General features: G+C 38.0%; 1 long non-coding RNA gene across 1 annotated transcript in view; it reads right to left on the bottom strand.

Annotated features, from left to right (window-relative positions):
- Positions 1–12,894: 12,894 nt before the first annotated feature.
- Positions 12,895–24,585, bottom strand: part of LOC140843978 (uncharacterized) — a 33,900-nt gene continuing 22,209 nt past the window's right edge. Inside the window, exons 3-5 of the long non-coding RNA XR_012121979.1 lie at positions 19,428–19,615; positions 17,167–17,428; positions 12,895–15,205 (exon numbers count right to left, since the gene is read on the bottom strand). This is a non-coding gene — a long non-coding RNA (uncharacterized lncRNA). The remainder of the gene's footprint in view (positions 15,206–17,166; positions 17,429–19,427; positions 19,616–24,585) is intronic.

The following is a 24,585-nucleotide window of genomic DNA, read 5'->3' as shown; positions in this document are numbered from 1 at the left end:
TTAAAATAGCATGGCGATAGAAAGTTCAGAAATAACCCCAAATGTATATAGGGATCATAGGGATTTAAGATACTAATGAATTTTGTCAGGCAACTGAGTAGTCATCCTAAAAGAGATAAACTGGATCTGTATCTCACACTACAGTACAGAATAAACCCTAAATAGATCAAAGATTAAAGAATATAAATAAAACCATGAAATATCTAGAGAAACCTGGGCAAAAGAAAAGACTAAAACTTAACAAAATCTCCCTGTATGGTTTCTGTATGGAGAAATAGTGACTTTCCACTTTGGCCTTAGAATTGTAACAGTTGGGGTACCATTAAGGAAAGAGAACCTAGATAGCTAGACTTAATGCAAAGACTTGGTTCACAACTGTGGGGACCAGGGGCTGCCTAGGCATGACCAGATGGGGGGGGACAGTCCATCAGGAAAGGCAGGCTGGAAGCCCTCAGGCAATGGCTTCACCTAATTAATAGTTTGCAGGTGGAATTTCTTCTTCTGCGGGACTTCATTTCTGCTCTTAAGGTCTTTCAACTGTTTTTTCAAGACCACCCAGATTATTGAGGATAATCTCCTTTAGTTAAAGTCCACTGGTTATAGACTCTTATCACATCTACAAAAATGCCTTCACAGCAACACCTAGATCAATATATAATTGAATAACTGGGACTACAGTCTAACCAAACTTACACAAAAACCTGTACATTATGTAGGAAGAAACAATGTTCTACTAGGAAGGCTGCTATCAGGATATTCATGAGGTATCAGATTTAGGTTATTCTTAAAAATTAAGAAATTCTCTTTTCATACCTTTTAATTTAATGTGTCCTGACTTTTTGGGGGGGAAGTATATAGGATAGAAACCCAAACAACTGAGCAAAACAGATGATAATGAAATGTAAATGGTTTCCAACTCAAGACAACAGACTGAGTACACACATATGCTTCCTTTCCTCCAGACTGAATTAAAATCACAATAAAGGAATATTTAAATAACTCCAAGAATCCATTAGGAACATAAGCATAACTCCAGGTGTTTCAAGCATAAAAGGAATTAATACAGAAAAATAGAAGTTAGGAAGGAATAATAATCAGAAGGGCTCTAACAACAGGAATAAATAGCTCCTAGTTCTCTAGAACACACAGCAGCAAACTGCAATCAGTCAAGAAAGTTCACAAGAGATGCCATTGCGCCCATCCCCCAGGCCAGTGACTAGCAGTGGCACATAAGTCCAGCCGCTGCTGCAGGAGCACACACCTGCTAGAGCGTAATATAACTGCAAGGAGAAGAATGGCTCCTGCTTCTCTTTTTTTGTCCAAATCTTCCATGAGTGCATCTTATCAGAAGAACATCCTTAACTGGCAAGAACAATCTTGAACCAAAGTATTCTAGCAGTGCAGTTCCCAGTTTTAAGCCTTTTGAGATAGAGTAGAAAACAGCAAAGAGTGGAAATGAATAACTTAACCAGCAAAGAAACTGGGAGAAAGGTCACCATCAAGAAATTTCAACACATTTCTAGAAGATGTACATCAGATGGAAGTGTTCTGATAAATGAAAGGGGACAAGGCAGCATTATAAAATATTCAAATAACTGGGCTGCAGTCAATGAGCCCAATAGACTATTCTTGTGGTGTAATTATGGGCAGGCATTAGCCCACAGTGGACAGGTACAGAAGATAAAGAAAAGGTAAAGGTACAGAAAGAGACATTAACTGGAGATCTTCTTATTTAACTACTGGACAAATTCCCTTCCTATCTATACCCTCATGCATAGAATCAATCAGAAATAGTTTAAATTGTACAAAAATTAATTTATTATTTTGAAATCTACAGAACTACATGTGTGAAGGTAAAGTGGGGGAACTCTCGTGAGTGTTAACATCCAGCACAGATCATTCATTAGGTTATTATTTGGGAAGCAACCGATTTTTAGTACATTGAAAAAAATGACTATAATATTTTACAACTCCTCTCATTGAGAAGTAGAGTCTCTTTTCCCATCCCTTGAACCTGGACTGTTCCTTATGCCTTATTTTGGCCAATAGGATGTGGCAAAAGTCACTGTGCAAGTTCTTGGAACTCCCGTCTCCATCCCCTCAGACTGTTTCTGCCGTGAGGTAAAGAAGCCTAGCATGGACGACCCCAGGAAGCAAAGGGTTAGGCTTCCTGACTCCCCAGCCCTGCCAGCTGAGCCTCAAAACCTCAGACCGTCCATCCCAGCTAAACTGCCGACTGAACGAATCCACTTGAATGAGCCCAGGCCATACTTGTAAGAGTTTGAGAAGCACTATGGGGTGGTGATGGTTGTTAGTCAATGAGTCTGGGGTGTTTTGTACACAACAAAGGCCACTTAAAACTCACAGAAGTCTCAGTTTCCTGCACACTCAGAAAAGAAGTTTGTCCATAGGCATGTCCTGTCCACAAACTCACCACTCCTTCCCTTACCCAAATACCCCTTATTCAATGAGGTCATTTTTAACTACCCTGTTTTAAGTAATAAACATAATCAACACCATCTGCTTATACTTCCTCTCCATTCACAGAGACAAGAGATTTGTATTTGTTACATTCACTACTGTGTCTTCAACTGTACCTACCACACAGTAGGACTTCAATTCTTATGTGCTAAGTAAGTGAATAAATGAATTGATGGAGTATAAGTAATGAAATATCAATTCTAAGCACATTCACCTTTGAGTGAAACAGGGATCATTACTTTGGACCAAAGAAGATGGAATCGCAGTCTTAGCATCCCCTGCAGTGTTTTGTATACAACACTGTATTGTAAAAGACAATTATAAAATGTGATGCTATTAACCTCAACAACGTAAAAGAAGCTTTACTAAATACTAGAAAAAGAAGTGGGGAAGAAATAGGGCTGTAATAACCTTATTATGCAAATGGAAAAAGAAAAAAGCAATGTCGAAAGCCAGTGGAATAAGAATTGGGGTATTCAGTATAGCATTCAATTGCAAAAGTGACTTCTCAGAAAAGTGAAAATAATGACTATCAAAACCTGAGAAGATAGCAGAGACCAGGTTGGAATAAAGGAGATAGATATCTGATTAAAGTTCCATTTTTTTCCAGAAAGAAATTAGTAAGCTGCTAGTAAAATAGTATATACATTGATTTGATTTTCATATGTAGCCACCAAAAAAAAAAAAAAAGTAGGTTACACCAAAATAAAAGAGTTACCTCAGATATAGGCCTGGAAAGAGGTGGGGTACCTTTTGTTTTTCTTATAAACTCCATCATAAAATTTAATTTTTTTTTACCATGCGCAATAATTTCCTTATTTTTTAAAAAGTCATCATAAATGAAGAAAAGTTAAGTGTAAAACAAAACAATATAAAATGTTAATCCTGAGAAAGCGAAATTCATTATTTCCTAGACATTCTTTATAGATCATGAATAAATCTTCATAGTTAAAGTAAAATCAAAGAGAAACTTATCTATGAGCTATTAAAATTATGTGATGCACAAGGAGATTCGGGAAAATAAGACAGACAGTGCCACTCAACATTTTGCACATCTTTATTGTGATCACAGATGTCAAAAGACTAAAGAAACGCCATAGTCCTGTATAATAGTTACTGGTGCTGTTGGTGAACTTTTTTACTATGACCTCCCTCTAAACTGTGATCTTATATAGTTATTAAGTTACTTCAGTTTGACTTTCTCCAAACAAGAACTCAATCTCTCTGAAGACTATGAAGTTGTACATTAAGCAGCAATCAGATCAATTTACTTTTAACTTTGAAGTATAAAACAGCTTTCTGGAATTTTACAGGAAAACTAATTTCTTCTACTGGGTCTGATGATGTTCAATTGTTTTGTGAACTTTAGAAGAGTTGATTGTATTCTCCCTTCCTAAGGTTTTCTTTCTAACTTTGCATTTAAACCTTCCTCTTGAGACTCAGGAGAACTGTAAATGTATTGAGTAGGCAGAAGTAAAGAATCTTTTAAAAATAACAGTAATTTTAATGAACTGAATTGGAAACAGGAAATTAATAGAAGGAAGGACAAATAGCAAAGTCATGTTTTCTCTAGTCAAACCATACCATTTAAAATTAAGATAATCACAAAATTGATGTACCATTCTATGTAATATAGTGTCCTGGCTTGAATCCTGGAACAGGAAAAGGACATGAGTGGAAAAAATGGTGAAATCCTAAAAAAATCAGAAGTTTACTTAATAGTGATGTACCAATTGTCACCAACTTAATTTTGACAAATGAAACATGTTCATATAAAATGGTAACATCAGGGGAAACAGGGTGAAGGGTATACAGAATTTGTCTGTACTATAACTGTCAGTACCTGGGTCTGGCAAAATGGGGCAGGAATTAAGTAGTAGTGGGACTATGTAAAAGAAATATTTGACACAAGGGAAAAATGATTAACCTGTCAGATCCAATAGAGGCAAGGAATCCAAACTACCTTGACGTGTCAGGTATTTACAGATGTCCAGGGATATGTCCGTTCTAAGATAGTGTCCAGTTGAATTGCTACAACAGAATACGATAGACTGGGTGACTGACAGACCACAGATACTTACTTCTCACAGACCTTGGGGCTGAGAGGTCCAGAGCAAGGCACCTACAGATTCAGAGTCTGGTGCGAACCCACCTGGTTTACAGGTGGCCGTGTCCTCACACGGCAAAGGGGTGAGGGAGCTCTGTGGGTCTCTTCCACAAGAGCACTGACCCCATTAATGAGGACTCCACCCTCATGACCTAATCACCTCCCAAAGGCCCTGACTCCAAATACCATGACACTGGGGGTTAGGTTTCAATATGTGAATTTGGGGGTGGGGCGGACATTCACTCTATAGCACCCATTTAACATACACAATAAAAACTCGGAAAAACAAGTTTCTGCATAGAGATGTTCATTTATTTTCTCATAGATGATAAGCTTCTGAAAGCTCTAGGTCTTGTTTGCAGCTGTACCCCTGATATTGGGAACGTAACAGACACCAGTTAATATTTGATAAGTAAAAAAATACTTTCTCATTAAATATTGTGGCATATTAAAGCTCTAACATGTCACAATTACTCAGACTGAACTGACTAAATGGAACTAGACTAGTTCTGATTCATACCATGGAGACAGAGCTAGTTGTTGTAAATTATTAGTGAATTCACATCTAGATAGGGTGATATTATTAGGGTTGTTGCTGACCTCAACAGGACTGTTTGCAGAGAAGTATTTTTCTACAGTTCTTCAGTTGCTGTTTCTTCCATGAAAAGAGATTATATAGCTTTAAAAAAAGTTCTCCCCAACATAGTTAAGAAATATGAATACTTTTAAATATGAAAAGATTTAGCTGTGTACTATACTAATGATTTATAACTTTAGTCTGAATATTAACATATCTCTGAAAAGTAACTTTATTATTACCAAAGATAATATATCTATAATTTGATAACCTTTATTAACAAAGCTGACTCTGGATTCAGGAAAATCCTTTCTCTATCAGGGTTAGAAATTCATACATTTAAAACTACAATATTTAATAATCTCCATCTGGGAAAATAGTAGAAAATATCTAACTTTGTAACCATTAAAAGACTTTAATTATTCAGAAGATTTTTAACAGTGGAATTTATTTCACTGACAAGGAGATTATTAAATGTTCTAATGGAATCATTCCTTTGAAACAGACTTTCATCTTACAATTAATTTTCCAGTTATCAAAGTGTTAATTTAAATGGAATGTTCATATATTTTTCATGTAATTAATAATGTAACTGAAATTCACAAAGTTCAATATCTAGTGTATGTGTCATTGTATGGCTTACTTTGTGATTGGACCAAGAATATACAGTTTTATATATATCTCAAGGAATACACTCCTCGAAGGAAAACCTTCTCAACAGAAACCTTACAGGCCAGAAGGGAGTGGCATGATATATTTAATACAATGAAGCAGAAGGGCCTTGAACCAAGAATACTATACCCAGCAAGGTTATCATTTAAATTTGAAGGAGGGATTAAACAATTTTCAGATATGAAAAAGTTAAGAGAATTTACCTCCCACAAACCACCTCTACAGTGTATTTTGGAGGGACTTCTATAGATGGAAGTATTCCTAAGGCTAAATAGATGTCACAAAGAGCACAGAATATGATTCATAACATACAAAGAAAAGAGGAGGAAGAAAAAGGAGGGGAAAAAAAAGAGAGAACCTTTAGGTTGTGTTTGTAATAGCACACGAAGTGAGTTAAATTAGACTGTTAGTAAGGGAATTACCCCTGAACCTTCAGTAACCACGAATCTAAAGCCTGCAATGGCAATAAGTACATACCTGTCGATAACCACCCTAAATGTAAATGGACTGAATGCACCAATCAAAAGACATAGAATCACTAAATGGATTAAAACACAAGACCCATCTATATGCTGCATACAAGAGACTCAGTTCAAACCCAAAGACATACATAAACTGAAAGTAAAGGGATGGAAAAAGATATTTCATGCAACTAACAGGGAGAAAAAAGCAGGAGTTGCTGTACTTGTATCAGACAAAATGGACTTCAAAACAAAGAAAGTCACAAGAGACAAAGAAGGACATTACACAATGATAAAGGCGGCAGTACAACAAGAAGATATAACCATTATAAATACCTATGCACCCAACACAGGAGCACCTATGTATGTGAAACAAATATTAACAGAATTAAAGGGGGAAATAGAATGCAATGCATTCATTTTAGGAGACTTCAACACACCACTCACTCCAAAGGACAGATCAACCAGACAGAAAACAAGTAAATAGACAGAGGCACTGAACAACACATTAGAACAGATGGACCTAATGGACATCTACAGAACTCTACACCCAAAAGCAACAGGATACACATTCTTCTCAAGTGTACATGGAACATTTTCAAGAATATATCATGTACTAGGCCACAAAAAGAGCCTCAGTAAATTCAAAAAGATTGAAATTCTCAGATCACAAAGGTATGAAACTAGAAATAATTTATACAAAGAAAACAAAAAAGCCCACAAACATATGGAAGCGTAATAAAATGCTCCTAAATAATCAATGGATCAATGACCAAATAAAAACAGAGATCAAGCAATATATGGAGACAAATAACAAGAATAATTCAACAACACAAAATCTGTGGGATACAGCAAAGTCTGTGCTAAGAGGGAAGTATATTGCAACAGAGGCATACCTCAGGAAAGAAGAACAATCCTAAATGAACAGTCTAAACTCACAATTAATGAAACTAGAAGAGGAAGAACAAATGAGGCCCAAAGTCAGTAGAAGGAAGGACATAAAGATTAAAGCAGAAATAAATAAAATTCAGAGGAATAAAACAATAGAATCAATGAAAGCAGGAGCCGGTTCTTTGAGAAAATAAGCAAAATAGATAAACCCCAAGCCAGACTAATCAAGAAAAAAAAGTCTGCACACATAAACAGAATCAGAAATGAGAAAGGAAAAATCACCAAGGACACCACAGAAATACAAAGAATTATGAGAGAATACTATGAACAATTATATGGTAAAAAACTGGATAACATAGAAGAAATGGACAACTTTCTAGAAAAATACAACCTTTCAAAGCTGACCCAGTAAGAAACAGAAAATCCAAATAGACCAAATACCAGGAAAGAAATTGAATTACTAATCAAAAAACTAACCAAGAACAAAACCCCCAGGCCAGATGGTTTCAATGCTAAATTTTATCAAACATTTACTGAAGACATAATACCCATCTTCCTTAAAGTTTTCCAAAGAGGAGGGAATACTCCCAAACTCATTCTACGAGGCCAACATCATTCTAGTACCAAAACAAGGCAAAGACACCACAAAAAAAAGAAAATTACAGACCAATATCCCTGATGAACATAGATGCAAAAATACTCAAGAAAATATTAGTTAACTGAATTCAAAAATACTTCAAAAAGATCATCCATCATGATCAAGTGGGATTCATCCCAGGGATGCAAAGATGGTACAACACTCGAAAATCTATCAACATCATCCACTATATCAACAAAAAGAAGGACAAAAACATGATTGTCTCCATAGATGCTGAAAAAGCATTCGACAAAATTAAACATCCATTCATGATAAAAACTCTCAGCAAAATGAGTATAGAGGGCAAGTAGCTCAACATAATAAAGGCCATATATGACAAAACCACAGGCAACATTATACTTAACACCTAGAAGCTGACAGCTTTTCCTTTAAAGATCAGAAAAAAGACAAAGATGCCCACTCTCCCCACTTTTATTCAACAAAGTACTGGAGGTCCTAGCCACGGCAATCAGACAACACAAAGAAATAAAAGGCATCCAGATTGGCAAGGAAGAAGTCAAACTCTCCATGCTTGCAGATGACATGATATTGTACATAAAAAACCATAAAGAATCCACTCCAAAACTACTAGATCTAATATCTGAATTCAGCAAAGTTGCAGGATACAAAATTAATACACAGAAATCTGTTGCATTCCTATACACTAATAATAAACTAGCAGAAAGAGAAATCAGGAAAACAATTCCACTCACAGTTACATCAAAAAATAAATAAAATACCTAGGAATAAACCTAACCAAGGGAGTGAAAGACCTGTACCTTGAAAACAATGGGACACTCTTAAAAGAAATTAAAGAGGACACTAATAAGTGGAAATTCATCCCATGCTCTTGGCTATGAAGAATTAATATTGTCAAAATGGCCATCCTGCCCAAAGCAATCTACAGATTCAATGCAATCCCTATCAAAATACCTACAGCATTCTTCAATGAACTACAGCAAATACTTCTAAAACTCATATGAAACCACCAAAGACCTTGAATAGCCAAAGCAATCCTGAGAGGGAAGAATAAAGCAGGGGATATCTCGCTTCCCAACTTCAAGCTCTACCACAAAGCCACAGTAATCAAGACAATTTGGTACTGGCACAAGAACAGACCCAAAGACAGTGGAACAGACTAGAGAGTCCAGATATAAACTGAAGCATATATGGTCAATTAATATATGATAAAGGAGCCATGGATATACAATGGGGAAATGACAGCCTCAACAGCTGGTGTCAGCAAAACTGGACAGCTACCTGTAAGAGAATGAAACTGGATTATTGTCTCACCCCCTGCACAAAAGTAAACTCAAAATGGATCAAAGACCTGAATGTAAGTCATGAAACCATAGAACTCTTAGAAAAAAATGTAGGCAAAAATCTCTTGGACATAAACATGAGCAACTTCTTCATGAACATATCTCCCTGGGCAAGGGAAATATAAGCAAAAATGAACAAGTGGGACTATATCAAACTAAAAAGCTTCTGTAGAGCAAAGGATACCATCGGTAGAACAAAAGACATCCTACAGTATGGGAGAATATGTTCATAAATGACAGATCCGATAAAGGGTTGACATCCAAAATATATAAAGAGTTTACACACCTCAACAAACAAAAAGCAAATAATCCAATAAAAAAAATGGGCACAGTATCTGAACAGACACTTCTCCAAAGAAGAAATTCAGATGGCCAACAGACACATGAAAAGATGCTCCACATTACTAATCATCAGGGAAATGCAAATTAAAGCCACAGTGAGATATCACCTCACACCAGTTAGAATGGCCAACATCCAAAAGACAAGCAACAACAAATGTTGGAGAGAATATGGAGAAAAGGGAACCATCCTACACTGCTGGTGGGAATGTAAACTAGTTCAACCACTGCCTTGTTCCCCATCTTAGATAAAAAGCTTTCAGTTTCTCACTGTTAAGTGTGATACTGGCTGTGTGTTTGTCATATATGGCCTTATTATGTTGAGGTACTTGCCCTCTATACTCATTTTGTTCAAACTTTTTATCATGAATGGATGTTGAATTTTATCAAATGCTTTTTCAGCATCTATGGAGATGATCATGTGGTTTTTGTCCTCCTTTTTGTTGATGTGGTGCATGTCATTGATGGATTTTCAAATGTTGTACTTTCATTGCATCCCTCAGATTAATCCCACTTGATCATGGGGTATGATCCTCTTGATGTATTTCTGAATTTGGTTTGCTAATATTTTGTTGAGTATTTTTGCATCTATCTTCATCAGGGATATTGGTCTGTAATTTTCTTTTTTTGTGGATCTTTGCCCAGTTTTCATATTAGAGTGATGCTGGCTTCATAGAATGAGTTTGAAAGTATTCCCTCCTCTTCTATTCTTTTCGAAAACTTTAAGGAGAATGGGTAGTATGTCTTCTCTAAATGTCTGATAAAATTCAGTGGTGAATCCATCTGGTCTGGGAATTTTGTTCTTGGGTAATTTTTTGATTACTGATTAAATTTCATTGCTGGTAATTGGTCTGTTTAGATTTTCTGTTTCTTCCTTGGTCTGTCTTGGAAGGTTTTATTTTTCTAGAAAGTAATCCATTTCTTCTAGGTTATCCAGTTTGTTAGCATATAGATTTTTATAGTATTCTCTTATAATTCTTTGTATTTTTATGGTGTCCCTCATGATTTTTCCTTTTGTCATTTCTGATTGTTTATGTGTGTAGATTCTCTTTTTCTCTTAATAAGTCTGGCTAGACATTTATCTATTTTATTTTCTCAGAGAACCAGCTCTTGATTTCATTGATTTTTTTTCTATTGTTTTATTCTTTTCAATTCTATTTATTTCTTCTCTCATCTTTATTATGTCCCTCCTTCTGCTGACTTTGGACCTCATTTGTTCTTCTTCCAGTTTCAGTAATTGTGACTTTAGACTATTCATTTCAGATTGTTCTTCTTTTTTTTAAATAGGTCTGGATTGCTATATACTTTCCTTGTAGAACAGCCTTCACTGCATCCCACAGAAGTTGGGGCATTGGGCTGTTGTTTTCATTTGTCTCCATATATTGCTTGACCTCTGTTTTAATTTGTTCATTGATCCATTGATTATTTAGGAGCATGTTGTTAAGCCTCCATGTGTTTGTGAGCCTTTTTTTTCTTTTTACAATCTGTTTCTAGTTTTATACTTTTGTGATCAGAGAAGTTGTTTGGTACAATTCCAATCTTTTTTAATTTACTGAGGCTCTTTTTATGGCCTAGTATGTGGTCTATTCTGGAAAATGTTCCTTATGCAATTGAGAAGAATGTGTATCCTGCTGCTTTTCATGTAGAGTCCTGTAGATGTCTGTTAGGTCCATCTGTTTTAGTGTGTTGTTCAGTGCCTCTGTGTCCTTACTTATTTTCTGTCTGGTGAATCTGTCCTTTGGAGTGAGTGGTGTATTGAAGTATCCTAAAATGAATGTATTGCATTCTATTTCCTCCTTTTATTCTGTTAGCATTTGTTTCACATATGTAGGTGCTCCTGTGTTGGGTGCATATATATTTATAATGGTTATATCCTCTTGTTGGAATGACCCCTTTATCATTATGTAATGTCCTTCTTTGTCTCTTGTTACTTTCTGTGTTTTGAAGTCTATTTTGTCTGATACAAGTACTGCAACACCTGCTTTTTTCTCCCTATGGTTTGCATGAAATATCTTTTTCCATCCCTTCACTTTTAGTCTGTGTATGTCTTTGGGTTTGAGATGAGTGTCTTGTAAGCAGCGTATAGATGGATCTTGCTTTTTCATCCATTCTCTTACTCTGTGTCTTTTGATTTGTGCATTCAGAAAACTTACATTTATGGTGATTATCGATAAATATGTACTTATTGCCACTGCAGGTTTTGGATTCATGGTCACCAGTTTCAAGGGTATCTTCTTTACCATCTGTCTAATTTTAACTCACTTATTATGCTATTATAAACACAGCCTGATGATGCTTTATTTCTCTCCCTTCTTATTCCTCCTCCTCCACTCTTTATATGTTAGGTGTTTTATTCTGTACTCTTTTGTGTTTCCCTTGACTGTTTTTGTGGATAGCTGATTTTATTTTTTGCCTTTAGTTAGTATTTGGTAGGTCTGCTTTCTTTGCTGTGATTTTATTTTCTCTGGTTACATCTATTTTTCCTTAGGAGTACTTCCATTTGAGCAGTCCCTTTAAAATATACCCTGTAAAGGTGATTTATCAGGAGTAAATTCCCTCAGCTTTTGCTTATCTGGAAATAATTTTCAAATTTAAATGATAATCTTGCTAGATACAGTATTCTTTGTTCAACGTCCTTCTGTTTCATTACATTAAATATATCATGCCATGCCCTTCTGGCCTATAAGGTTTCTCTTGAGAAGTCTGATGATGGCCTGATGGGTTTTCCTTTGTAGGTGGTCTTTTTTCTCTCTCTGGCTGCCTTTAATACTCTGTCCTTTTCTTTGATCTTTGCCATTTTAATTATTATGTCTTGGTGTTGTCCTCCTTGGGTCCCTTGTGTTGGGAGATCTGTGGGCTTCCATAGTCTGAGAGAGTATTTCCTTCCCCAGCTTAGGGAAGTTTTCAGCAATTATTTCTTCAAACCCACTTTCTATACCTTTTTCTCTCTTTTTCTTCTTCTGGTATTCTTATTTTGTGAATATTGTTCCATTTGGATTGGTCATACAGTTCTCTTAATATTCTTTCATTCCTAGAGATCCTTTTATCTCTCTGCCTCAGCTTCTCCTTATTCTTGTTCTCTGATTTCTAACCATTAACAGTCCCTTGCACCTCACCCAGTCTGCTCTTAACTCCTTCCATTGCTTGTTTCATTTCTTTTTTTTCCCTCCAGACTTCATCCTGTAGCTCTTCCATATTTCTCTGCAGCTCCATCAGCATGGTTATGACTTCTATTTTGAATTCTTTTTCAGCAAAATTGGTTATATCTGTCTCAGCAGGCCCTCTCTCTGGCATTTGAGTGATGTTGGACTGGACCAGGTTATTCTGCCTTTTCATAGTGATAGAAGTGATTGCTGGTGAGTGGCGGGTATGTCAGATGGGAGAACAAAGTCCCTTCCTGCTTGCTGGTCGCCTTGCCCTTTTCTGCTGTCTGTGCTGGTTAACCACACACAGGGAGCAGTCCCTGGGTTAATCCCTTGATCTGCCATGGGCGGGGCAGCCCTCGGGATAGCCTAGGGCACTGGCAGGGGTCGCAGACGAGAGGCGTGTGTTCTCCTGCAAGAATGGCGCCCCTTCATGCCTTCCAGACTTTGCGCCAGCTTCCTCTGACTGTACTGGGCAGCTGCACATAGATGGCAGTCTCTGGGTCTGACCCAGTTAGCTGCACACTGAGAGATGACTCTTTGTGGTTGCTGTGGGCGGGGCTGCTCCCCGGCTGGTCCGCAGCAATGGCAGGTCAGCCAGTTTGCTTGCAGTGCTGGCAGAGGGTAATGAACAGCAGGCAGCTTATCACCATGGGGGGCTTCAGACCTGCGTTGCCACCCAGGGGTTAGAGCACCTGAAGTTTCTTAAAATTCCCAGTCTGCTGGGCTCAGTGTTCCAGGATGATTTTGTCCACCTGTTAAGCCCTTGGCCCTTTAAGACTTTTAAAGTGCCTGCTTTTATTTTGTCCCAGGGGAGCCGGCTATGGGTACCCACTCACAGTCTCAGTCTTGGATTTTGCTTTTCTGTCTCTCTAATATCCAGTACACCATGCGATGTGTCTTCTGTGCTCCCAGGGCAGATTACTAGGGCTGGTTACTTAGCAGTCCTGTGCTTCCACTCCCTCCCCACTCTGATTCTTTTCCTCCCACCGGTGAGCTGGGGTTGGGGAAGTGTTCAGGTCCCACCGGGTCACGGCTTTGTATCTTACCCTTTCCATGAGATGCTGAGTTCTTGCAGATATAGATGTAACCTGGATGTTGTATTATATTTTCTGGTCTCTCTTTTAGGAATAGTTGTATTTGCTGTATTTTCAAAATGTATATGGTTTTGGGAGGAGATTTCCACCACCCTACTCATGCTGTCATCTTGAGAATCCCCCTCTAAAATTCTTATATAAGAGCCATGGACTGTGCCTTCAAATATAATTCTGTTATTAAAAATGACTTAGAAATGAAACTGTTTATTGAGGACATTTTTATGTCATATTTGAATGAGAGGGTTTTTTAGTAGTGTTTCTAAATGTGAACTCCTTTTATATGGCCTAGTTTCCCTCATTCAAATCCCTAACCCATTTACTGAAGATGTAATTTGTGCAAAGCATTATGCCAGGTGTTAAATGACACTGCTTCCCTAATGTGTATCATTAACTTGGTGAAAGCTAAGTGCATCAGAATAATCTTGGAAGCTTTTATAAACACAAATTCCTAGGTCCCTATGCAGATATCCTGACTCAGAGGTAGATGGGGAACATCTGAATTTTTTTAATCTCCCAAAGTGATTTTACTGCAGAAACAGTTTTAAGAATGATGCTGTAAATAAGTCAAAAATGTAGATGATATTGGCTCTCTCTTTTAAGGGGCCCACACTCTAGTTATGAAACTGTACCACATACTGCTATCATTATATCATGGGAAAATTGTGGTACATGCTGTTAAGAGAATTACAATTGAACCTCCGTGATAGGACTTTTTCTTGATAACCTAAAAGAATGCTCTACGACAGGGGTTCTCACTTTTAGGTCCATGAAGTACCAAGAGGTCCATGGATAGTAGGAGGTTGTTAGTCTTTATTTCCACTAAATTCTAACTGAAATTTGTAATTTTCTGCAATTATTAATGTAGGCAAAAATTAGCAATGTCTCAGATCACAATAGAGATCTTAAACTATTGTTTACTCTTACCACTACTTCAAAGGTTTCAGTAGTTACTGTTACATAATGTGCTACCAAAAAGCACAAATATATGTTATGCATGTACAACTATACACAACTCTTTGGTTTCTTACTAATTACATGTGGCCTTTTTCTTAATTATTCTGAGGTGTCGTAACTGGTTAAGAATGTCTGATCTGATAGAATAGTGGACACAGAGAGGATTTTACCAATCATTTAATCCATCTTCTTCATTTTAAAATTGAAAAATGAAGTGTAGTGAACACTGTGGTTGACTTACCTCTCCCCTAATTAGTTTTTATAATTGACTTCAAATCAAGGGCAGAATTGGATTGTTTAAAGAAAATACCATCCCTCCTATCAGTGATTCTCCTGGAATGGGCTGCTGCAGGGGTGGAATGCCAAACTTTTCTGAGAAAATTCTATTTTTTTCCTTAAATAAGAGAGATAGGATACCATTCTTTGTCCTCCACTTAAGTGAGTATGAAGAAAAGTCCTCTTTTTTTGCTGATAGCCATCTTTCAACTGTGGTTGGAGCCATCCTTGTAACAAAAGGGATAAATCTAAGAGAAAAAAGGAAATAAAGGAAGGTGATTTCTGATCGAACTGACTGATGCTGACCCAACTCCACCTTTGCATTCCCAGTTACAAGTTAATGATATGCTCTCAATTGTTATTCTGTATTTTGAAGCCATTGTGAGCTGATTTAAAATTGTTCACAAAGTTGATTTAACATCAGTCCACCTATATTTTTAATTCAATATTAACACTACTGTGTGCCAGATACTTCCCTAAGCAATTTATTTATATTGAAACCTACATTCTTCACAAAACCCTATTATTGTCCCCATTTCTACAGATGAGGGAATCAAAGTGCAGAGCAGTTAAGTCACTTGCCCACAGCAGTCCAGTCAGTAGTGAATGGAACTGGGATCTGGAACCACCGGAAGACTGGAGATCCATGTTGGGTGTGTAGCTCCCTGCCGCCCACCCATTTTCTATCTCCCCAAAATCTTACTGCTAGGTTCTATAAAACCATGGGAACTATTTAGCTGTCTCTTGATTTTACTTATGCATGTAAGCCCCCTGAGAAAAGATGATAATTGAAAGTAAAAAAGAAAAACTCTTGCATTTGCTTAAAATGTGATAAGTGTTTTTACATAGTTACAATATCAACATTCTTACAGGAATTGCTCTTTTGTGACCGAGGCACACCTGAGTATGAAGTAAATTAGAAAACTGCATTCTGGGAAGTAAGGGGCTTCATTGGGTTAAGGTTTAATTTTGGGGTAATTTAGTAGCAAATAAGAGGGGAGGAAAAAATGTGTCAATATCAAGCAATGGCCACCTCCAAAATGGTGATGTGGTGGGTCCTAGAGGGAGTCAACATGGGTGAGTATACAAAAGGGTTCTGGGAACTGAGCTGTGGGAAAACAGAAAAGCAACTGGTGAGCCAGAGACAAGTCATTGGGGCTCAGTTCTGGACAATTCTAGTCACGGTAGGCAATTCATGTGGCTTGATTTCAGTGGCTTTACATGCAAACTAAAAACCACAGGTAGGACTCAGGTGTGCAATAGTCAATACTATGTAATCATTTAAAACCTGTGTTCTAAACTTGTTAAATCAAAACAGTTGCAAAGAGTATTGGCTAAAATAATAGATTTGTAGTTCTTCCCCTATACAGCTTCACACAATGGGTATCAAAGAGGAAGAAACATTTGCATTTTAAAGAAATATCCATGATGGGTCTTCAAATCTGGCAAATTTCAAAATTACTGATTTTAGATTAATCAAATAAAAAAAAGAGAGAGACAATGGTTATGACTATAAAATGGGGGATGCAATACAAATCAGTTCAGTGGAGATTCGAACAACATTCTTTTTAGGTTGGAAACATGTACAACCTTCATTCGTGAGATATTTACTGACTACACACTATATGCTAGCCATTAGTGCTGTATGTAAGTGGCAATTTGTGATAAACATATTGTGATTTTTCTCCCCAGAAGTGTTTAGTCAACAGGAGAGATACATCAGTCAATAGGCAATTTTAATACACTTTGATAAATTCAATATCAGAGTTAGGTAGTTTTTTTATAATTTTACAGTAGCACACAGAAGCTTATGACCTAATGTTAGGAAGCCATGCCTAAAGTGAGAATTGAAAGGCAAAGGAGGAATATGTGCAGGATATGCGAAGACTGAAGTTTTCCATGGAGTAAAACCTTATGTGAGGTGGTGGCAAAGCAGGCACAAGGCGGGAGAGTGACAGAGAAAACAGACGATGAAGGGTCTTCAGAAAATACAGAGACACTGGAGAGATTCAAGCAAGGCATAATCAGGTCTGTGTTTCAGAGAGTGACTTCAGAGTAGCGAATGAATTCCAGTAAGACCAACTTTATAGTCAAAGAGGTTAATTAAGAAACTGGAGAAGTAAATCAGGCTTTGATTATCGTCACCTTGTATTAAATTTTTTTGGTAGGTAATATGATCACAAACTTAGTGGCTTAAAACAACACATACCTGTTTCTGTGGATTAAACGTGGCTTCCCTGCCTTACAGTTTTTTATGGTTGCAAAGTATCAGCCAGGGCTGTGTTCCCACGTGGAGACTATGGAAGGGTCGGCCTTCAGTTCCTTATGGTTGAACTAAGAGCTTCGGTGTTTGCTGACGCTCGGCCAGATGCTAACCCTCAGCTTCTAAAAGTTACCAGCAGTTCCTTGCCATGTGACATTGCTCAACATGGCTGGGCTGGTAGAGGCATCCTAAGATCTGTCCGTCATACCTGAATTTAAAAAAGGCCATTAAGGATGAAAAGAAATGTGTAAGTTCAAGCTGTTGTCAGAGCGTCTTGAGTGAGCTTACATTTTTACATCAGTTACCATTACAATTGAGCAGTTCATGAACCTGCAGAATATTTCTTAAACATAAAAACAAAAACATCTGACCCTTCACTTTTTGAGTGATTATTTTCTGTATTAGGTGCAAGTGCTGGGACTATAGAATAATTGTCTTCTATACCGTGTAATGATTATAAACTAGATGTTTTTTCCGAGTAGAAGGCCTTGGAAGGACTTAAAAAGACTTGAAAAAGACTTGGAAGGAAAATTCCCCTCCATGGACAGTGAGTTTAAAGACATTCTTTAATTACTAAGAAAAGATGCCCCAAGAGTGCCACCCTTTCCCAGAAACACTAACAGCAGGCATTAGTCACAGTCTTGGCCCAGGAGCAGATGCTGGAGTCCTGGAACTTCACTTCCACGTGGTTAAAACCAAGCATTTCATTTCAACATGTCACAGCTATTTGATATTTCAGGAAAGAGATTACCAATTAGTTTAAGTAATTTAGCCAAAACCTTAGGAAATTTTTCTAAATTACTTCCACCTTGTAGCACTGCCATATGTGTCTCCAAATTCTACTTGTCCTATATATGTCCCGAGTGTGTTATTATTCAGAGAAATCAAAAGCCTGTTCAAATCATTTGCAGAAATCCCATAAGCTCTAGCAGTATCCTGGGCAGTTAATAGGACTAAACTAGGAATCTTTCACTTAACTGCAGTGTTGAATGTTCGCACTCTTGAATATTGATCTAATGAAAGATTACAAAGTGTTCCTCAGTAGGCTTACAGATCAAGTATTATTTTTAACTGATTCCCCATGTAATTGTTGGTATATAGGAAGGCAAGTGGTTGTTTCATTGGTATTGGTGCTGCTAGGTGATGCCAGTTGGATCTGAAATGCCTTCCTGATCACCAAAGTGTTACATCAGACATGCAAACTCAATCTGCCCCTAGTGAGCCACCACCCCAGTGGGTAAGTCCGAACTGGATACAGAATGTTGCCCACTGACGTGTCGGCGTCATACGGAACAGCTGTCGAATAGCCTTGTGCTCACTTCCCTTAATGGAGTTTTATTTTCTCCAACTTGCTGCTCCTTCAGGCAAGACACATGGGCAAGGATACCAAGTGACGCTTTGGAGTCTACAAGTGTAAGTTAGACTTTAGAAAAACAATACATGTAGTTAACAAAATAACTATGACAATGCTTATATGGCTAATTGTAATACTAATAATGATAAACATAATTATGTAATAATGCTGCTAGTAGTAACAATAGCTAATATTTTGGTAGTTCATAGGGGCAAGTCAGAGTGTTGAAGTAGTTAATCACCCTAAGCTAATTTTAATTCCAGTTTAGAAAAGAAACTAAACTTTGGGTCTATTTATATGTTTTATCCAAAATACCTCACTCAAAAGTGCCAGAGGAAGATTCACACTTAGCTGTATCTTCCTCAAAGTTCTTTGAAGTTCTTAAAGATATATAATATGGCCAATTTCATTGCAAGGATGTGAAAAATAAAACAATCTGAACAAACTGCTGGTTGAAATAAAAGGGAAAATTTTTAACTAAAGTATATTTAGGAATCAGTTTTTACCATCCATATTTCAAAGCATATAATGCTGTCAAAAAATATGGCATTATTTTTTCTGGAAATCATAATTAAAGGAGTTTAATTAAACGTAATTAAAACAACCCATTCCTAATGCTGATAAACAGATCTGGTGTTCTATAACTATAACTTGGTTATTTATTCCTTCTATTTTTCGGAAGTGCATTATTTTCCTTTAAATATTTGAAATGATGTATTTCACAGGGTTTAAAAGTAAGTCTGGTCCATTGGGTTGGTTCCACCTTCTCTTCCTCAGGTTCACCCCTCAGACAGCACACAAGCACTCTTTGTTATTACCTGTAGCAAAAAATGCTTGCCTGTGAAATCATTACCTTCGGTTCTCAATAAAGTCTAAGGCTGTAGCACTCAGCTCATGATTTTTTCCCCCCCTATCTTCTTAGCTTGAATGCTGGACACACAGTCTTGCCATTATAAATACTGCCTGTGGGAAATAAGTAGAGCCGCTTGTGTGCTTCACCAACTGACGTGCCAGATGACAGCCAACTGCATAGCATGCAGCCTGTAAAGCAAACAGAAACCACACTGAGGCTTCCATGCATGGAGAATTGTAAGCATAGGCTCACCGTTGCTTTTATTTCAAAGTGCCCAGTTTATTCTATGTATTTTATGTATCATGTTCTACCCAGGGCACTCCAGAGGATGTGAGGAACAGGATAAACAGTATAGAGAAACTGTATGATGTGTGGGAGGTGGGGACAGGCTCGCTGTGAAATGATTGCCTCTTTTTCTACTCACTTTTTTTTCATTGTCTCCCATTCCCACATACTGAGAACATGTTTCCCAACCAATGATAGTGTCTCAAGTTGGAAGTGAAGTCATGCCTAGCGCATTATCTACAGCCGTGTCCTCAAAACCTTTCTTTTTCTTTCCCTTTCTCTTCTTCATTCCTGGATAGTCTAATGGTCCAAGCACAGTTGAGAAACCTGTGCACTTCTCAACACCCATCATCATTTCAATACAGTCAGGGAAAGCAGAACAGAGCCTTGTGGGGAAAATAATTACAGTGTTTGTTAAGTAACTGTCTCTCAGCTCCAAACCTACTTTCTCCTCCTCTTTGCGATGGGGCTCCACGAACCACTTTTGTTGTATACAAACGGTTGCCCATCAAGCTTCGACAACGAGGGGAGCCAGAGGAGCCTGCTAAGTTGGAGGAGGAGGAAGAGGCTTGCTCTTTCCTGTTCTCTGCTGGTTTCTGTTGGGCTTCCAACTGCTGTGGTTCCTGCAGGCATCACGTCAGCAGGGCTTCACACTGGAGTGGCAATTCCTCCCCACAGGGTGGCAGACGAAGACTGGGAAGTGGAGACAGAAAAGGGGACATGCTCCTTTCCGTGTGTTCCCTGTATGCTTCCCCTGGGATTCCTCCCTGCCTTAGTGTCCTGGGAGCATCAGCTCAGCAACACATCCTCCCCCTGCAGAGGCAGTTCCTTCCCATAGCAGCAAGTGAACCCCACTTTCGGTTCTGCCAGCACTCACAGCGCCAGCCACACTGATGTCGGCAGCGTAGACTGGCATCGGAAGTCTGGCTCCCAGCCCTACAGGACCCCTCTTCCGAGCTCAGAGGTGCAGCACCCGCGCCGGAGAGCTGTGGCATGCCAGATCCAGTCTTGCCAAAGGCCAGGAGAAATATAGCTGAATGACAAATTATCAGGCTCTCTCTGTGAACTCTATAAAGAACTTCAAGCTTTTGTAGAGTGTTTTCAGAGAGCAAGTGGAAGATTAAGGTCATGGCTTTAAAGCTGAAGATTTAATTTTTCAGATGATGCTCTTGGTTGGGCATTTTTGGACTCTCTTTTAGAGGCTGTTAATATCACTCTGTTCACTAATTTTAACTACTCTATTTTCCCTAAGAGCTTACACATCTTCGATATTGTAAGCTTGTAGAGGGTAGGAACCTTCTGTTATGTATTCTCAGTACATGGGCAGTGCTCAGTATGTCCGAATGCTTACAACAAAGGAATTGTTTGGCTTCGGCTGTAGTTCCTGATTTGCGGACAGCAGGTTGCCAGAAAGGCTCTCCCTGCAGTGTTTGGAGACAGGGTTGTCCCAGAGAAATAGAATGGTAGCTTAATAGCGGCCTTAATTCAAAGTATCAGCAGGGAAGAAAATGTGAGTAGCAGCAAGAAATGGCAAATTGCAGCTTCTACAGGGCAAAGGTAAAAGAGAGCCAAACAAAACAAAAAGCCCAAGAGACTCAAAAGAGTTATATTAAGATTATATCAGTAAAGATTTCTTAAAACAGCAGTCTCTGGGCCTGACTATCGGCATCATTAATATCGCAGACTAAGAATAGAAGCTGTGAAACCCTAGGAAGCTACCAAAAAGTGGAGAAACACTGAAGGGGTGAATCAAACAACTAAAGCAAAGAAAAGCTGGCCCTTGAGGCTTTTTATTCTGCAGCAGTTTCACCCAGAGCAAGCTGCTCGCTTTTCAAATGCCTTAAATCAAGCAGCAGGTGTCCACAGCCTCAAGGTGAGAAATATTAAGCAGACTTGAGGCATTGCAGAGGTGGAGCTGGAAGATTTGTCAGGGTGGTTTCCTGCCAATTTTGTTTCTTTTTACCTTCATATCCTAAAAACGGGCAGAAATAAAATTCTGGTTCCATATCCCTGTGTTGTGGATTTCACTGTCATCCTCCGCATACAAAGAGGGACGCCCGTTGCTCCTATGAGGCACGGACCAAGTTCCAGTCCAAATTCATTTAACTGTTTTAGAAATGTTTATATTCAAACATTTACATATCTTTTCCTGTTTCTTTTTTAAAAAATAGAAGTATAAAGTGGAGATTCACGATCAAGACAAAAAGGCTACAGTCCACTTACTTTCGATTTACGTGTAATAAATCTTGAGATTAGCATTAGTTCTAGACATGCTTCCAGAAGAAAATGTCCTGGACTCGAGAATCATATGGTCAAAATCTCAGTATTGGGAGGGAACCTAAATGTTATCTAGGCAAAGAAACAGCGACTTTTTCCTGTGAAAGACCAGATACTGAATATCTCAGGCTTTGTGGACCATACAGTTTCTGTCATATTGCTCAACTCTGCCATTATACCATGAAAGCAGTATCTGAAATATATAAATGAATGAGCATGGTTGTTTTCAATAAAATTTTATTTATACATACAGGCAGTAGGCTGGATTTAGCCCTTGGATCAAAGTTTGTGTCCCTTGATATAGGCTATCAAGCCGTTTGGTGGAAGAAACTCCTCTAAGATGGAAGCAAAGTGGTCCTGAATATTTGGCCTCCATTTGATTATTCATCTTTTTATATGTTGGGTATAATACTCCAACAGTTAAGGGAATAAACCTTAACTGTACAGCTTGATATATTTTTGCATATGCATATACCCCTGTGGACACCACCCAGATCATGATACATTTTCAACAGCCTGCCAAGAAGGCTCTCCTGTCTCCCTGCTGAATCAGTCACCCACAGAAGTGACCCCATTCTTACTTCATCAATATAAACTAACGCTGCCTATTCCTGAGTGCCACACAGATTGAATCGAGCAGGTTATGGTATGTTATGGGAGCTTTCTGGTTGTTCAACATTATGAGGAATTATTTATCATTTAAAAAATTCTTGTTCCTCTGTTGGCAGATGACATGATATTGTACATAAAAAAAACCCTAAAGAATCCACTCCAAAACTACTAGATCTAATATCTGAATTCAGCAAAGTTGTGGGATACAAAATTAATACACAGAAATCTACACACTAACGATGAACTAGCAGAAAAAGAAATAAGGAAAATAATTGCATCCATTTACAATTGCATCAAAAACAATAAAATACCTAGGAATAAACCTAACCAAGGAAGTGAAAGACCTATACTCTGAAAACTACAAGACACTCATGAGAGAAATTAAAGAAGATACCAATAAATGAAAACACATCCCATGCTCATGGATAGGAAGAATTAATACTGTCAAAATAGCCATTCTGCCTAAAGCAATTTACAGATTCAATGCAATCCCTATCAAAATACTAACAGCGTTCTTCTATGAACTAGAGCAAATAGTTCCAAAATTCATATGGAACCACAAAAGACCCCGAATAGCCAAAGCAATCCTGAAAAGGAAGAATAAAGCTGGGGGGATTATGCTCCCCAACTTCAAGCTCTACTACAAAGCCACAGTAATCAAGACAATTTGGTACTGGCACAAGAGCAGAACAATAGACCAATGGAACAGTCTAGAGAGCCCAGATATTAACCCAACCATATGTGATCAATTAATATATGATAAAGGAGCCATGGACATACAATGGGGAAATGACAGCCTCTTCAACAGCCGGTGTTGGCAAAACTGGACAGCTACATGTAAGACAATGAAACTGGATTATTGTCTAACCCCCTACACAAAAGTAAACTCAAATGGATCAAAGACCTGAATGTAAGTCATGAAACCATAAAACTCTTAGAAGAAATCATAGGCAAAAATCTCTTGAATATAAACATGAGCAACTTTTTCCTGAATGCATCTCCTCGGGCAAGGGAAACAAAATAAAAAATGAACAAATGAGACTATAGCATGCTAAAAAGCTCTGTACAGCAAAGGATACCATCAGCAAAACAAAAAGGCATCCTACAGTATGGGAGAATATATTTGTAAATGACATATCCAACAAGGGGTCAGCATCCAAAATATATAAAGAACTCACACACCCCAACACCCAAAAAGCAAATAACCCTATTAAAAAATGGCCAGAGGATATGAACAGACAGTTCTCCAAGAAGAAATTCAGATGGCCAACGGACACACGAAAAGATGCTCCACATCACTAAGTATCAGGGAAATGCAAATTAAAATCACAATGAGTAGCTCACACCAGTTAGAATGGCCAACATAGAAAAGAATAGAAACCACAAATGCTGGTGAGGATGCGAAAAAAGGGGACCCTTCCTACACTGCTGGTGGGAATATAAACTAGTTCAACTATTGTGGAAAGCAATATGGAGTTTCCTCAAAAAACTCAAAATAGAAATACCATTTGACCGAGGAATTCCACTCCTGGAAATTTACCCTAAGAATGAAGGAGCCCAGTTTGAAAAAGACATATGCACCCCTATGTTTATCACAGCACTATTTACAACTGCCAAGAAATGGAAGCAACTTAAGTGTCCATCAGATGAATGGATAAAGAAGATGTGGTACATATACACAATGGAATATTACTCAGCCATAAGAAAACAAATCCTACCATTTGCAACAACATGGATGGAGCTAGAGGGTATTATGCTCAGTGAAATAAGCCAGGCGGAGAAAGACAAGTACCAGATGATTTCACTCATCTGTGGAGTATAAGAACAAAGCAAAAATGAAAGGAACAAAACAGCAGCAGACTCACAGAACCCAAGAAGGGACTAACAGTTGCCAAAGGGAAAGGGACTGGGGAGGATGGGTGGGAAGGGAGGGAGAAGGGGAATAAGGGGCATTAGGGTCAGCATACATGATGTAGGGGGGTGG

Source organism: Manis javanica, chromosome 10 (assembly GCF_040802235.1).
Source record: "Manis javanica isolate MJ-LG chromosome 10, MJ_LKY, whole genome shotgun sequence".
Taxonomy (NCBI): domain Eukaryota; kingdom Metazoa; phylum Chordata; class Mammalia; order Pholidota; family Manidae; genus Manis; species Manis javanica.
The sequence above is the reverse complement of the archived record's forward strand: the minus strand, read 5'-3'. Positions and strand labels throughout refer to the sequence as shown.